Below are 14,477 nucleotides of genomic sequence, written 5' to 3'. Positions count from 1 at the left end.
CATCTTGATTTAGTCGGTATGCACTGCATCCCGTTTACCTTACGTTACGTCTCGACCCGTTAGCCAAAACAGAAGCTGACGGGCTATGTTCATGACACCTGTTATAATTCTTCCACATCATATATAAACCACAAGCAACCTTTTTTTTTCCTTTATCATGGTGACAAAGTCCAAGTCTATTACTCTATTTGGTTCAGTTTCAAAGTCTATGGCCCTTTCCTGACATATTGACCGTTCCTTATCTAATATAATACAATTATAGGAGCCCCATTCTATTAGTATAATGAAAGTCTAGGTTCATAACAATTGCTAGCTATTGACTATTCAAACTTCTTAAATCTATAGCATGAGAAAATCATACTTGTAGACTCCAACTCCAACTCAACGCCACAGTGAAGAAAGGCAAAGTTCAATAGTCAGCTGAAGCAAAAGGAAGCCTCATCAATAAAATACACGTGTGACTAAAGAGGAAGAAGGCTAGGGTTTTATTTTATTTTATTTTTTTAAAGCTTATCAAGGCTCATATATTTACTTATGTCATTTCACTTGGGCTTCATATTCCACAGTATTTATGTTATTTTTAATATCTTAGGCCAAAATCAATTTAATCCATTTAATTGTAAGTCTCCTCTATAATTTACGTATAATAATTAAATTGGTGTCAAAATTATGGGGTGTTACATCTTTTGGATATGTCATCAAATGCTCCTAGAGCAATGTCTATATCTCCACATTTAGAGTACATTTCAACTAGTGAATTCTTCAAACTTGTAGAATGCTCTAGTCTAACCATCTTGATATATTCATGGATCCAACTCCCCAGATCTAAATCACCAAGTTGGGCCAAGCTGAATGTGCTGCCAAAATGTCGATATGATGTATATTTGAAAACAATGTAGATATGAGTGCATGTGTGGATGTGGTAACTATGTATCTATCCCTCCAACAAGGGATAGAAGTGGATGGAAATATAGATCTATACCTCCCACAAGGGATAGAAAAATATGTGAATACGAGAACTTACATTAAAAAAAAAAGAAAAAGAAAAAAGGCTAATGAGTATGCAAGAATTTACATCAAGAAAGGGAACTCAATACATGAGAATTTACACTATATGGAACTACTTGCTATGAAAGAAATTATGTCATGGAAAATGCCACTTGAATAAATTTACACCACCACCACCCGTGCATGATAATCTACACAAGAAAGACCAACCAAAGGAATTTACGGCATGAAAAGGTGCTTAAGAGCATTCACATCAGATTTTGGCAAGTCAACCTCAAAAAACACACATTAATTTGTACATCCATTGTGTAAAATGAGATTTTGTTACGGTGCTTGTGTAAATATACATAAGCATAGTAGCTTATGAAAAAAAAAATTTGCATTTCCCGATTGTGAAGGAAGAGAATGAAAGGCAGTTGTTGTGTGAAAAGAGACAAACAATTTAAAAAATAAAGAAAATTCTACATTTTAATAAAATATAGTATATGATAAATAATCATATATGAGTATTTTGTAAGATAATTAATTAAATCTTTTTTTTTAAATTCTTATTTTAAAATAGACCGTTATATTTGCATAAATAGATGTAAAAGTAAAATGCATTTTCATCTACTCAAAGGGGGGGAAAAAGTAGTAAGATTTAAAAAGTACTCTCGAGAGTTGTCGTTTCTATATATAGGTGAGCTTAAAATCCCATACCATCGAGCTTATCAACACAGCAATTCACAGAGAGAAAGAACCATGGCTCCGCTCAATTCTACCAAACCCGATGACCTTCAGATCACTCCAATTCTCTCTCTCTCTCTCTCCCTCCTATAAATCATTTCCATTTCCATTTCCATTTCCATGCTCCATTTGGTTGCTAAGAAAATATACAATAATTGAGGAGTAGGACTTTAGAAACTTCTCTTACGAGCCAAAGCCTCAAGAACTAAACAGAGTCTTTAGCTGTTGAATACTATAGAAAACGTGGGTTTTTTTTTTTTTTTTTTTCCTGGGATAATATGGTTTTAATGATTTTTTTTACCTTAATAATCGCGGCATTGGAGATGTCTTACAGGGCATTTGTGTTTGCTTGTTTTTAATTCTTATATGTTTGTTTTTTTGATTGTTTGACAGGTTCTAGTTGAAGAGAAGTTGCACGCCTAACTTACTTTTCGATCATGTGTTTTTCTTGCATTATCATTTATATTAATTGAAATATATGTATCAATGTTTGTATGTACATACATACATATGTATGTATGTATGTATGTATGTAAGTTTCGTTTTAGGTAGCCTCTTTTTAGTCTGTGTACTCTAAATTGTTGTATCCTAATGCAACTCCAGAAATTTGGGGCCAACCATTCTATAACATTTCCATGTGGGAGAAGTTGCGAGATTACACTTGAGCTCAAATGGTGAATCAATAGATCATGTAGAATGCAGGGGTTGACCTGCAAATGAAACTCCTGTCAAGGGGCATCCAATTTTTTAGAAGATCAAATGGGCATCTTGAGAATCTTATTTGAAGACATTGTGCATACAAAAGAGCACTGTTTGGCATTAATTAACCTTGCATTTCTAAGTTCTGGAATGCACTAATGACATATTCTACAATAATTCACCACTCATCCACCCAAAAGGACATTGCCTTGTCTCCAACTGTTTCCCTGAGTTTTCTCTTTGCAGATGAGAATTTTAAATGATGGTGTCCAAAATCTTCGTTCTGCTTGACAATAAGAAATTTTGCTTTAATGTTTTGAAATATTGGCAGAGATGCTTGAATAGTAAACAGAGTTTGTAAAAGTTTTACGAGCTGGAGATGTGTAATTATACAGAAATGTTCAATTTGATCCGATTTTGTTATTTTTCTGGTCCTACTTGGGATCTACTATGTGTTTCTATTCTGGAGGTAAAACATTTAGCTAGATAATATTCATTGTAATGACCAATTGTTGCAGCTTAATCTTTGCTATGGCTTAACTTTCTGGTTTCCTTTCCCCATTTCTTCTTCAATGCTATCAATTTAAATGTTATCATTCATTTGCCTTAAAGTGGTTTGTAATTTTGGTTTGTACATTCCATATATTGTTGATGTGTTCCATATGGATATAGGTTTTTGTATTTACATATAAAAACAAGATTAAGGAGTATTGTTTTAATTTAGTAGTTCAAGTTTTGTTGAGTGCGATCATAACAACACTAAGGGTACGTTTGGTTGGAATGGTGAAAAAGTGGGAGAATAAAAAATGGTCGAAGAGTGGAAAAGTGAGGGGATAGAAAATATTTTAATTTCCCTCCTTTTTGTTTGGTTGGGAGTGGAAATGTGGAGGGATAAAAAAGTGAATTTATATAAATTTACTCATATACTCTTATTACAAAATAATGCCCAATTAAAACAAAAAAGTGACCAACAACCAAAAAAAAAAAATGCTTAAACCTAGAACTGGTTGTAGAGAATATATATATATATATATATATATATAATGTACTGGACGAAGTGCATGTGCCCTACCATCATTTTGGTGGTAGGGCCTAGGGAGAAAACAGCCAGGCCCTACCATCATTTTTCCCTCTGTTGAGGCTCATTTTTGACAAAGCCCAGCAAGACAAAAGGCCCAACAACATGGGCAGACCAAAAGAAATAGCAAACATAAGTCATGGCAGGAATGAATGGCTCACGGGTCCATGAGATGGGTCCAGAAGAAGAAAACGGGCTTGAATAAGCCTGGAAAGAGAAAGGAAACAAACTCATGGGAAGTATGAAGAAAAGTAAAAATGGGTCACAGCGGGCCCAATGCAATGTAAACAAAGAGAGTAAGAGGATAATGGAAAACCCATGAGCCCCAATGATGAAGTATAGAGTGATTGGGCCGAGGAAGCTCAAAATGAGTTAGCAAAAGCCCATGGGTAAAACAGAATTGGAAAAAATGGGCCAAGGATGCCCAAAAGAGAAAAGGGACATTGGAGCCCGTGAGTAGTAAAAGAAAAGGCCCAGTGAAAGAAGCCCAGAGAAAGTTAAAAGAAGTGCACGACAGGACCTGTGGATCCTTCGGAGAAATTAGCCTCTACCGCAGACTCTAAAGAACAGGCTTTTATTGGCCAAGTATGGGCAATGATGCAGACCAAGTTCAAACCCAATGTGGGACCTGTCAGCTAACGGCAGACAGGGGAGAAAGTTATGGTGTGTTCACTAGTGAAGATTGGAAAAGCCCATTTAAATTGTACCTAACAGAAGGCATCCTGCCACAGAGGCATTCTGAGAGTTATAAACTCAAAAGATTGGCAACACGTTATTTCTTGCATGAGGAAGTCATTTTCAAGAAAGGATATGACGGGGACCCATTAAGATGTTTGGGCTCCGAGGAAGCAAAGGAAATAATAAGAGAAGTACACTTAGGGGAATGTGGGGAACACCAAGGGAAGAAGAAGCTATACAGGTGTCTGCTGCAAATGGGGTATTACTGGCCTACCATGAAGAAGGATGCAGCAGAATTTGTGAAAAAATGCCACAGCTGTCAAGTGCAGGCTAATCTCATTCACACCCACCTACAAAGCTTGCATAGTATGGTTACTCCATGGCCCTTTCACACTTGGGGGCTGGACTTGGTAAGACCAATCAACCCTCCATCTCGTTGATATATATGGATTTTGGTAGCCACTGAATACTTCACCAAATGGGCAGAGGCAGTACCACTTTGCAAGGCCACAAGAGGAGCAGTGGCGAACTTCATCAAGGAGAATATAATTGTAAGGTTTAAGGTGCCCCACAGAATCATCAGTGATAATGGTACACCATTTGTCAATAGCGAAGTGAGGAAGATGTTGGAGTTTTACCAAGTTAAGCATCACCGTTCGTCACCTTATTACCCCCAAGGAAATGGGCAAGCGGAGGCAACCAACAAAGTTCTCATAAAGATCATTAGTAAAATGAGCCAAGAGTATACGGGAGGATGGGCAATGCACCTGCCAGACGCCCATTGGGCTTACCAAAAATTGCCAAAGTCTGCCATAGGATTTTCACCTTTTTCTCTAGTATACGGAACAGAGGCTGTGAGCCCTGCAGAAGTGATAATCCCATCACTAAGAATCATGCAGATACAAGGGAAGGAAGAAGAGGAGGAAGTCTTTGCGGTAGAAAGGTGTGAAGATTTAGAAGGACTTGACGAAAAAAGGGAAGAAGCCCAGGAACGTGGCCACAGATACAGGCAAAAAATGGCAGAAGCCTATGGCAGGATCACTAAAGAAAGAGTGTTCGCAGAAGGACAACTTGTGTTAAAGGTGGCGGACTATGTCAGACGAGGTATGGTAGGACCATCCAAGTTTGTACCAAAATGGGAAGGACCCCTAGTGGTGAGAGAAGCCCACCTAAGTGGATACTACTGACTGACTCAGATGGATGGCAAGGATTTGATGGATCCCATCAATGGGAAATGGTTGAAGCGTTACTATGCTTAAAGTTAAGATCAAGTGATTACCCTCCTTTCTATGCTGTGTTCAACAAGTTCCAAGTTTAGTTTGTTCCTTTCCCTGCTTTGTTATTTGCTTTCCTCCAAGTGACCATGTCAAAAGACAAGTTTATAACATGCTTTCATGAATTATGCAATGAAAATATGCAAAGTATTATAAAAGCATTCCATGACATAAACAATAGCAAAAGGTAACTAAGTGTAGCACATTACGGTTACAAACCCAAATTGTATCAGTCTTGCCAAACTAGTTAAATAAGTGTTCTAGAAAACCATAATGAAGTGTGCTGGCCAAGGAGATAAAGTAAGATACAGAACAAGATATATATATATATATATATAATAAAAAAAAAAAAAGGGAAAATCCTATCATCATCAATGAAGTCCTGAAAGCAAAGACTATTCTGCAAAACGGTCAGGCCCACCAATACTGGCAATCAAGTGCTCGTGACGGCTCTCCACGTCTGCTATCTCTTTCGTCAAAGTCTCAATCCGTGCATCCATGGCATCCACAGCAGGCTAAACCTTTTTCATAAAGAAGGCTCGGGCAATCTCACGGAGATGGTCTAGAAGGTATTCCACAGCAAAATCCACATTGACTAGTTCCTGAACTGCAGCTCTCCCACTACAGAATCCTCTTAGAAGAAACAGAATCAACAAAGTTGTGCTCGATATCGTTCATCACGCTCCCCAGCATCCTTAAGAAATGTTCCCTGGCAGAACGACCTAGACGAAACCCTTACATGAAGTCACCACGGCTGCTGTAAACTTCCCCTAAGTGAGAAACACACTCACTAGGAACTCGAAAGCCATGGAAGNGTATCCGGGTCCAGAGCTGGGTTTTTTGTTGTTTTGTCAGCTGTGGTAGCATTTTCTTCAAATCAAAAAAGCTCTTTATCTTTGGTTTGACAAAAGAGAGAGGTTAATTTATAGAGTGTGTATAATTTAAGTTGCAGAGACTGTATCTAGCTTTGGAACTGGTCAGGTACAAACGATTTTGTTGGCCACATAAAATATGTGGCAAAATCAGCTTGGAGTACCCCAAAAAAAAAAAAAAAAAAAACAAAAGAACATCCTCCCTCCAAAGATCCCAAACTAAAAAATTTGGCACATTAACAGTCTTCCCTCTTAACATGAAAGGAATGCAATTGGTGGTAAAAAAATATATATATATATATATGTATTAATTTTTAGATATGTTATGTATTATGGTAGTATTTTTAAGAAGATTTTTTTTTTTTGACCCAACAATCAATTCAAACTACATGGATATTTACCATATTATTTAATGATATTATATGATATTTATTTTATTTATTGCTATCAAAGTCGAGTTTTTAATGTAATATTTTAACAAGGATATGAACAAAATACAAAAATTGTTAGTGACCTTCAATAAGTAAATGCCCAAATATATATGTGGTAATTAAAAAAATGGAGCTGAACAAATATTCATTCCATTCCATTCAATCTGGTAGATGTTGTTGGATGTGTTTAAACAGTTGATATGGCTTAGTTATCTAGAAGGGCTTGTAGGCTATATTGTTCCAAGTGTGATTTTGTGAAGCTGATACGGTCAACATATCTTATCAAGCATCATCTACTTAGCCCAATCATGTAATTTTCTTCTCTCTTTTTGTCTTTTTCTATGAATAAAATACTAAAATGCCATGTATGTAGTGTGTGTATATATATATACATATATAATATTATAGAGAGAGAGAGAGAGAGAGAGAGAGAGAGAGGAATTTAAAAAAGAGAACTCACAGTGAGTTCACTGATTCTGACCCACTTGACCTTATTCATGAATGACGTGAAATCATTCACACAATTAATGTAGCAGTGCCAATACTTAAACTTTCGACATTTACTCACACATTGAAGAGTTGGTGGAATTCCTACCACTAAATCACCTCCGCGAATGGTAAATACCCACATATATTATACTTCCATATTTGTATATTGCACATTGCCATCAAATAGAGAAATATAATGAAGATGTCTCTTTACATTGGTTATCACATAAATGAACAAGCAATTATGTTCTTATCTCCATCAAATTTAATGATTTTTTTTATTAAAAAATTAATTGCATCCTAAAGATGTTAAGAAGGTACTCAAAGGTGTTTCACATCAACTTAGTGAGCGTTTGGTTGGGCGTCTCTCTTCTTGTGTTTGCATTTTTTTTTTTTGTTTTGTTTGTTTGTTTGTTGTTTTTTTTTTTTTTTTTTTTAAACCAACGCTGTTGCATTGTTCATGGGCATGAACAATGCATTTAGGCTAATGAACAGCAACCGTGGTATGAACAACAATTTTTATTATTTTTTTTATTATTATCAGTTTTTAGTTTTCAGCAAAATAAGTGGTATCCAACGGATCCTTAAAATGATATAATTTCATCATGATCATCCACTCAAAAAGTTTCAAACAAATTTATTTTGAGACATTGTATTATCATTGTCATGAATAATATTTCACCCAACATACCATGCACTATATAGCCCAAACGGGCCTATAGTGTGTTTTAGTACTTATTGTGGCGTTTCACAAGCACCACTATAGGTCCAGTTTTTTGTAGTGACATTTTAAAAAGGAAAAAAAAAAATTATGCATATATCTCTTTGCAAATTGTATCCACTAATTTGGGGTGATTTGATTTGCGTTTTTATGTTTAAAATTGATTTCATCCTTAAGCTTGCATCCATTTTTAATCTTATCCTTCTATTCATGCACGTTAATGGCAAGACTGTCAAAACTTTATATCTTATTTATTCTTAATAATGTTGAATTTCTAAAAAACACTCAGCATTCATCGCATTTTTGTAGATATTTGGAAGGAACACTGATTCTATTTGTGAAATATTGATTTATCTTTATTTTAATATATGATAAGTAAGATATATTATGGAAAAATTATTTACTTAGCATTCAGTTTTTATAGATTCTCTAATATTTTAGAGAAAATACAATACATTCATATTCATTCAAGTTACATTTAGCCTATATGGGAAGTCATAAAATGAAATGAATGATATATAAAATGAAATGAATTAATCATTAATCCTTTTCTTGCTTGGAGGTTTGCGAATAAAGGAATGACGAGTAAAATAATCCTACTTAGAAATATCATAACAAGGAATGAAAAAAAAAATTATAATAACGTTCCATCGTTGGTTCTCCTTAAATAAATTATATTATTATTAGTATTTAAAAAAGAAAATAGTTTCTTTAACCCAACGATCAATTATATACTACATGTTGTTGTCAATATATATATATATATATACACACTACATGTTTTTTTAAATAATAAAAAAGTATTTACTACATGCATATTATTATATTATTTAAAGTTATTTATTTGATTTATTCCTATTAAAGTAGTGGTTTTACTGTTATATTTTTAATAAAAACATCAACAACAATACAAACAATGTTAGAAGATGGGTTACATGTGTAATAAACATTGCAATGACCTTTCAATTTTGAGAATCGAACTTTCAATAAGTAATACCAAAATTTCATACAGATATAGCCAACCTACTTAACTCAACCATATCTTATCACAACATCATCTACTTAGCCCAATCATGTAATTTTTATTTTTTCTCCTTTTTTTTTTTATTTTTTTATTTTTGTCTTTTCCAATGAATAAAAATACTAAAATGCCCTATATATATATATATATTGTGGGGGGTAAAAGCCCAGACATACCTATTGGGCGGGGGGCCCTGTCTTGAGGAGTACTGTACGTCCGAAGAATAATAGCGGGTTGGGGTAGAATTCATCTGAACGCAGCCAACCCAGAAGTAAAGGAAGAGTAGCGTCCGAAGAAGTCACCTTTTGTCCGAAGAGTTTACACTTCTCGGACGCAAATAGTCTTGACCCAGCCAATGAATAGAAGATCCAAATAGACTCTCAAGCAATCCCAACGACAAAGATAAGCACTTGGCATGTCTAGGGATGATTAGAACGAGAAAATATCTCAAGGAAAAGCTGCCACCATCGCATTAAATGCACTGCATCTGCTTTTCTGGCCGCATTAATGTGGAGAAGACTCCTGAACAGTGTAATCTCAGCTACTACCACTCACGGAGGGATAAAGAGAATACCTGATGAGACATGCACTCAAGTGGATAACTCAAAGGGTACGTGAAGGAAAACCTTAAAAATGGTGCCATAAATTGCTAAGGCTTTGCGCTCACTTGAGACGGCATATTAGGAACCCCACCACTTGTGGAGATCATCGTCGAGCCCAGCCTATGATGATGATGAGAAGTGGAGGGTCTAGCAATTTATTTGTTCCTTACATTTCTCACTGGTGTCTTCTTCTAAATAAGGTTTTTTTTTTTTTGTTTGTTTTTTTTTTTTTTATTTTTTTTATAACTTTAACGCATCCAAGGAAAAAAGAGAAAAAAAAAAGTTGACGATGGTTAGCTCTGTTAGTAAATTAGACAGGTGGCTAAAATCTAAAAAGGAACCTAAGGAATAGGACCTAAGGTACTGTATCTAAGTTTGTCTTCTAAAAATGACCCTACCTTTTATTTGTTGTTATATAATAGAGAGTTTTAGTCTTAAGCTTCTTCCTTAATTTCATTTCATTTTACAAGCATAATCAAATCTCTATCACGGTTGGTAAGTTTTTATTTTTTTTTTGTTTTATATATTTTATTTATTTGTTTGGCTTATTTTAATTAAATACTCGCCTGTCATTTTCTGCATCTGGGTTTGCTTTGTTATATTGGCATATGTATTATTTATTGTATTTTCTTAATAATCTCTTGCATAAATACATTGAAAAAAGAAATAAAATAAAGAACAGTGTTGTATTCCATGATTTCTAAGTGGGTAATCTTCAATAATTATTATTATTACTATTGTTGTTGGGAAAAATATTTCATGAAAGAAAGTGATCTGTTGAAAATTCCAGGTTGGTAGGAGTACTGGTGGGGTGTCAAAACCAACACACAAACACCATAAGACAAACAAGAACAAAAAAAAGAAAAAAGAAAAGAAAGAAATAGATAGAAAGGAGAGAGGCCCGCAGGTTTCCAAATTTATCTTATTTCCTAATTAAAATTTATTGTTTTAAATTTTTAATCAAAGTGTATTTTAAAATATTAAGTGTGAATTTTGCTTCTTCTTTTTTTCTTCTTTTTTTAACAGGGGTTATGGAAATATTTTTTATTACAAGTGTTTTGGTGCTTGATAAATTGTTCATTTTCATTGTAAATTTATAAGATTTTTTTGCTAACCATGATTAAATTTTGGCAAATAAATTCTTATAAAAATTTAGAATATTTTATTATTAATTTAAACAAAAAGAGTAAATGTTAATTTCTTCAAACTTTAAGAGAGGGAAGTGTTTTTTTCCTTAAAGTTTGGGGTAGAGTATCATTTTTCCAAATCTCAAGGGGAAAGAGTGTAATTACTCTAAGAGAAAAATAAGAGAGGGAGGAAAGAAGAGAGAGAACTAGAGAATAAAAAATATTATATAGTTTTACAACACGCTATAGTACTTTGACAAGTTTGCTAAAAATGCTAAAACTTTTTGCATTTGAAACACCTCATGAACCTTGTTTTTTGGTGTTTGGTGTGTCAGATGCTAAAAATTTAGCATTTGGCACACTTGATGCCAAAGCATTTCAACAAGGTTTTTATGCTTTGGTTAGTGCAAATAAATAATATATATGTATTATTTATTTTTTTTGATGGGATATATGTATGTCTTATTATTTTTTTTATTGGAGGTATTTTACGTAGATTTTTTTTTTTTTTAAATAAGAGAAAATTTTTTTTTAACCCAACAATCAATTCTAACTACATGGTTATTACTAATTTACCATATTATTTAACGTTATTATATGATATTTATTTTATTTATTGCTATCAAAGACCAGTTTTTTTNTCAAAGCTTGCATCCATTTTTAATCTTATCCTTCTATTCATGCACGTTAATGGCAAGACTGTCAAAACTTTATATCTTATTGTATTTCTTAATGAAATTGTTGAATTTCTAAAAAACACTCAGCATTCATCGCATTTTTGTAGATATTTGGAAGGAACACTGATTCTATTTGTGAAATATTGATTTATCTTTATTTTAATATATGATAAGTAAGATATATTATGGAAAAATTATTTACTTAGCATTCAGTTTTTATAGATTCTCTAATATTTTAGAGAAAATACAATACATTCATATTCATTCAAGTTACATTTAGCCTATATGGGAAGTCATAAAATGAAATGAATGATATATAAAATGAAATGAATTAATCATTAATCCTTTTCTTGTTTGGAGGTTTGCGAATAAAGGAATGACGAGTAAAATAATCCTACTTAGAAATATCATAACAAGGAATGAAAAAAAAAATTATAATAACGTTCCATCGTTGGTTCTCCTTAAATAAATTATATTATTATTAGTATTTAAAAAAGAAAATAGTTTCTTTAACCCAACGATCAATTATATACTACATGTTGTTGTCAATATATATATATATATATACACACTACATGTTTTTTTAAATAATAAAAAAGTATTTACTACATGCATATTATTATATTATTTAAAGTTATTTATTTGATTTATTCCTATTAAAGTAGTGGTTTTACTGTTATATTTTTAATAAAAACATCAACAACAATACAAACAATGTTAGAAGATGGGTTACATGTGTAATAAACATTGCAATGACCTTTCAATTTTGAGAATCGAACTTTCAATAAGTAATACCAAAATTTCATACAGATATAGCCAACCTACTTAACTCAACCATATCTTATCACAACATCATCTACTTAGCCCAATCATGTAATTTTTATTTTTTCTCCTTTTTTTTTTTATTTTTTTATTTTTGTCTTTTCCAATGAATAAAAATACTAAAATGCCCTATATATATATATATATTGTGGGGGGTAAAAGCCCAGACATACCTATTGGGCGGGGGGCCCTGTCTTGAGGAGTACTGTACGTCCGAAGAATAATAGCGGGTTGGGGTAGAATTCATCTGAACGCAGCCAACCCAGAAGTAAAGGAAGAGTAGCGTCCGAAGAAGTCACCTTTTGTCCGAAGAGTTTACACTTCTCGGACGCAAATAGTCTTGACCCAGCCAATGAATAGAAGATCCAAATAGACTCTCAAGCAATCCCAACGACAAAGATAAGCACTTGGCATGTCTAGGGATGATTAGAACGAGAAAATATCTCAAGGAAAAGCTGCCACCATCGCATTAAATGCACTGCATCTGCTTTTCTGGCCGCATTAATGTGGAGAAGACTCCTGAACAGTGTAATCTCAGCTACTACCACTCACGGAGGGATAAAGAGAATACCTGATGAGACATGCACTCAAGTGGATGCTTAGATGAAGAACAAGTGGACGATGAAGATGATGGAAGAGGGTGCTATATAAGCAGAAGAGTCTCTGATAATAGAGATGGAAAAATGGTGGAGAGAAGAATTAGATAATTTTACTGTAGTTCCAAAGTTGTAATCATCATTCATTCAATAACATACCTCTTCGGACAGACATTTGTCAAGAAAGATGAGCATGATCTTGTGTCAATGAATCCTTAAACACTATAATCAATCACTGTTTAATTTGCACCCAGCCCAGCTCTTTCGCCCACTCTCTACAAATTCATTGTTCTGGGTTCGTTAGGCCTTTAACCCATATCTTTGGGCTTGGGCAACAAAAAATGACCCTACATATATATATATATATATAAGAGAGAGAGAGAGAGAGAGGAGAGAGAGAGAGAGAGAGAGAGAGAAAGAGAGAGAGAGAGAGAGAGAGAGAGTAATTAAAAAAAAGAGCTCACAAGTGAGCTCACTGCCTCCATTCTACTGAATCTTACTCATTAATAACGTGAAATCATTCACACAATTAATGGAGTGTAAAATACTTGAACTCTCAATCTCTACTTGCAAAGTGAAGAGTGGAGGACTTCCTACTATTAAAGCACATGGTAAATACCCAACATATGTTATACTTACGTCATTCTAAATTTGAATATTGCACATTGACATCAAATGGAGAATGTAACTAAGAGTTTAAGATGTCTCCTTTACATTGGTTATCACATAAAATGAACGAGCAATTATGTTCTTATCTCCATTAAATTAATAATTTTTTATTATTTAAAGTCAAATTGCATCTTGATATGTTAAGAAGGTACTCGAAGGTGTTTTCCATCAACTTAAGGTGACATAATTTCATCATGATCATCTACCTTCAAAATTTTCAAAACAAACTTTCTTTGTTATATTGGCATATGTATTATTTTATTGTATTTTCTTAATAATCTCTTGCATAAATACATTGAAAAAAGAAATAAAATAAAGAACAGTGTTGTATTCCATGATTTCTAAGTGGGTAATCTTCAATAATTATTATTATTATTATTATTGTTGGGAAAAATATTTCATGAAAGAAAGTGATCTGTTGAAAATTCCAGGTTGGTAGGAGTACTGGTGGGGTGTCAAAACCAACACACAAACACCATAAGACAAACAAGAACAAAAAAAAGAAAAAAGAAAAGAAAGAAATAGATAGAAAGGAGAGAGGCCCGCAGGTTTCCAAATTTATCTTATTTCCTAATTAAAATTTATTGTTTTAAATTTTTAATCAAAGTGTATTTTAAAATATTAAGTGTGAATTTTGCTTCTTCTTTTTTTCTTCTTTTTTTAACAGGGGTTATGGAAATATTTTTTATTACAAGTGTTTTGGTGCTTGATAAATTGTTCATTTTCATTGTAAATTTATAAGATTTTTTTGCTAACCATGATTAAATTTTGGCAAATAAATTCTTATAAAAATTTAGAATATTTTATTATTAATTTAAACAAAAAGAGTAAATGTTAATTTCTTCAAACTTTAAGAGAGGGAAGTGTTTTTTTCCTTAAAGTTTGGGGTAGAGTATCATTTTTCCAAATCTCAAGGGGAAAGAGTGTAATTACTCTAAGAGAAAAATAAGAGAGGGAGGAAAGAAGAGAGAGAACTAGAGAATAAAA

The sequence above is a fragment of the Quercus suber genome, unplaced genomic scaffold, assembly GCF_002906115.3.
Source record: "Quercus suber isolate HL8 unplaced genomic scaffold, Cork oak 2.0 scaffold_229, whole genome shotgun sequence".
Lineage (NCBI taxonomy): Eukaryota > Viridiplantae > Streptophyta > Magnoliopsida > Fagales > Fagaceae > Quercus > Quercus suber.
The sequence above is the reverse complement of the archived record's forward strand: the minus strand, read 5'-3'. Positions refer to the sequence as shown.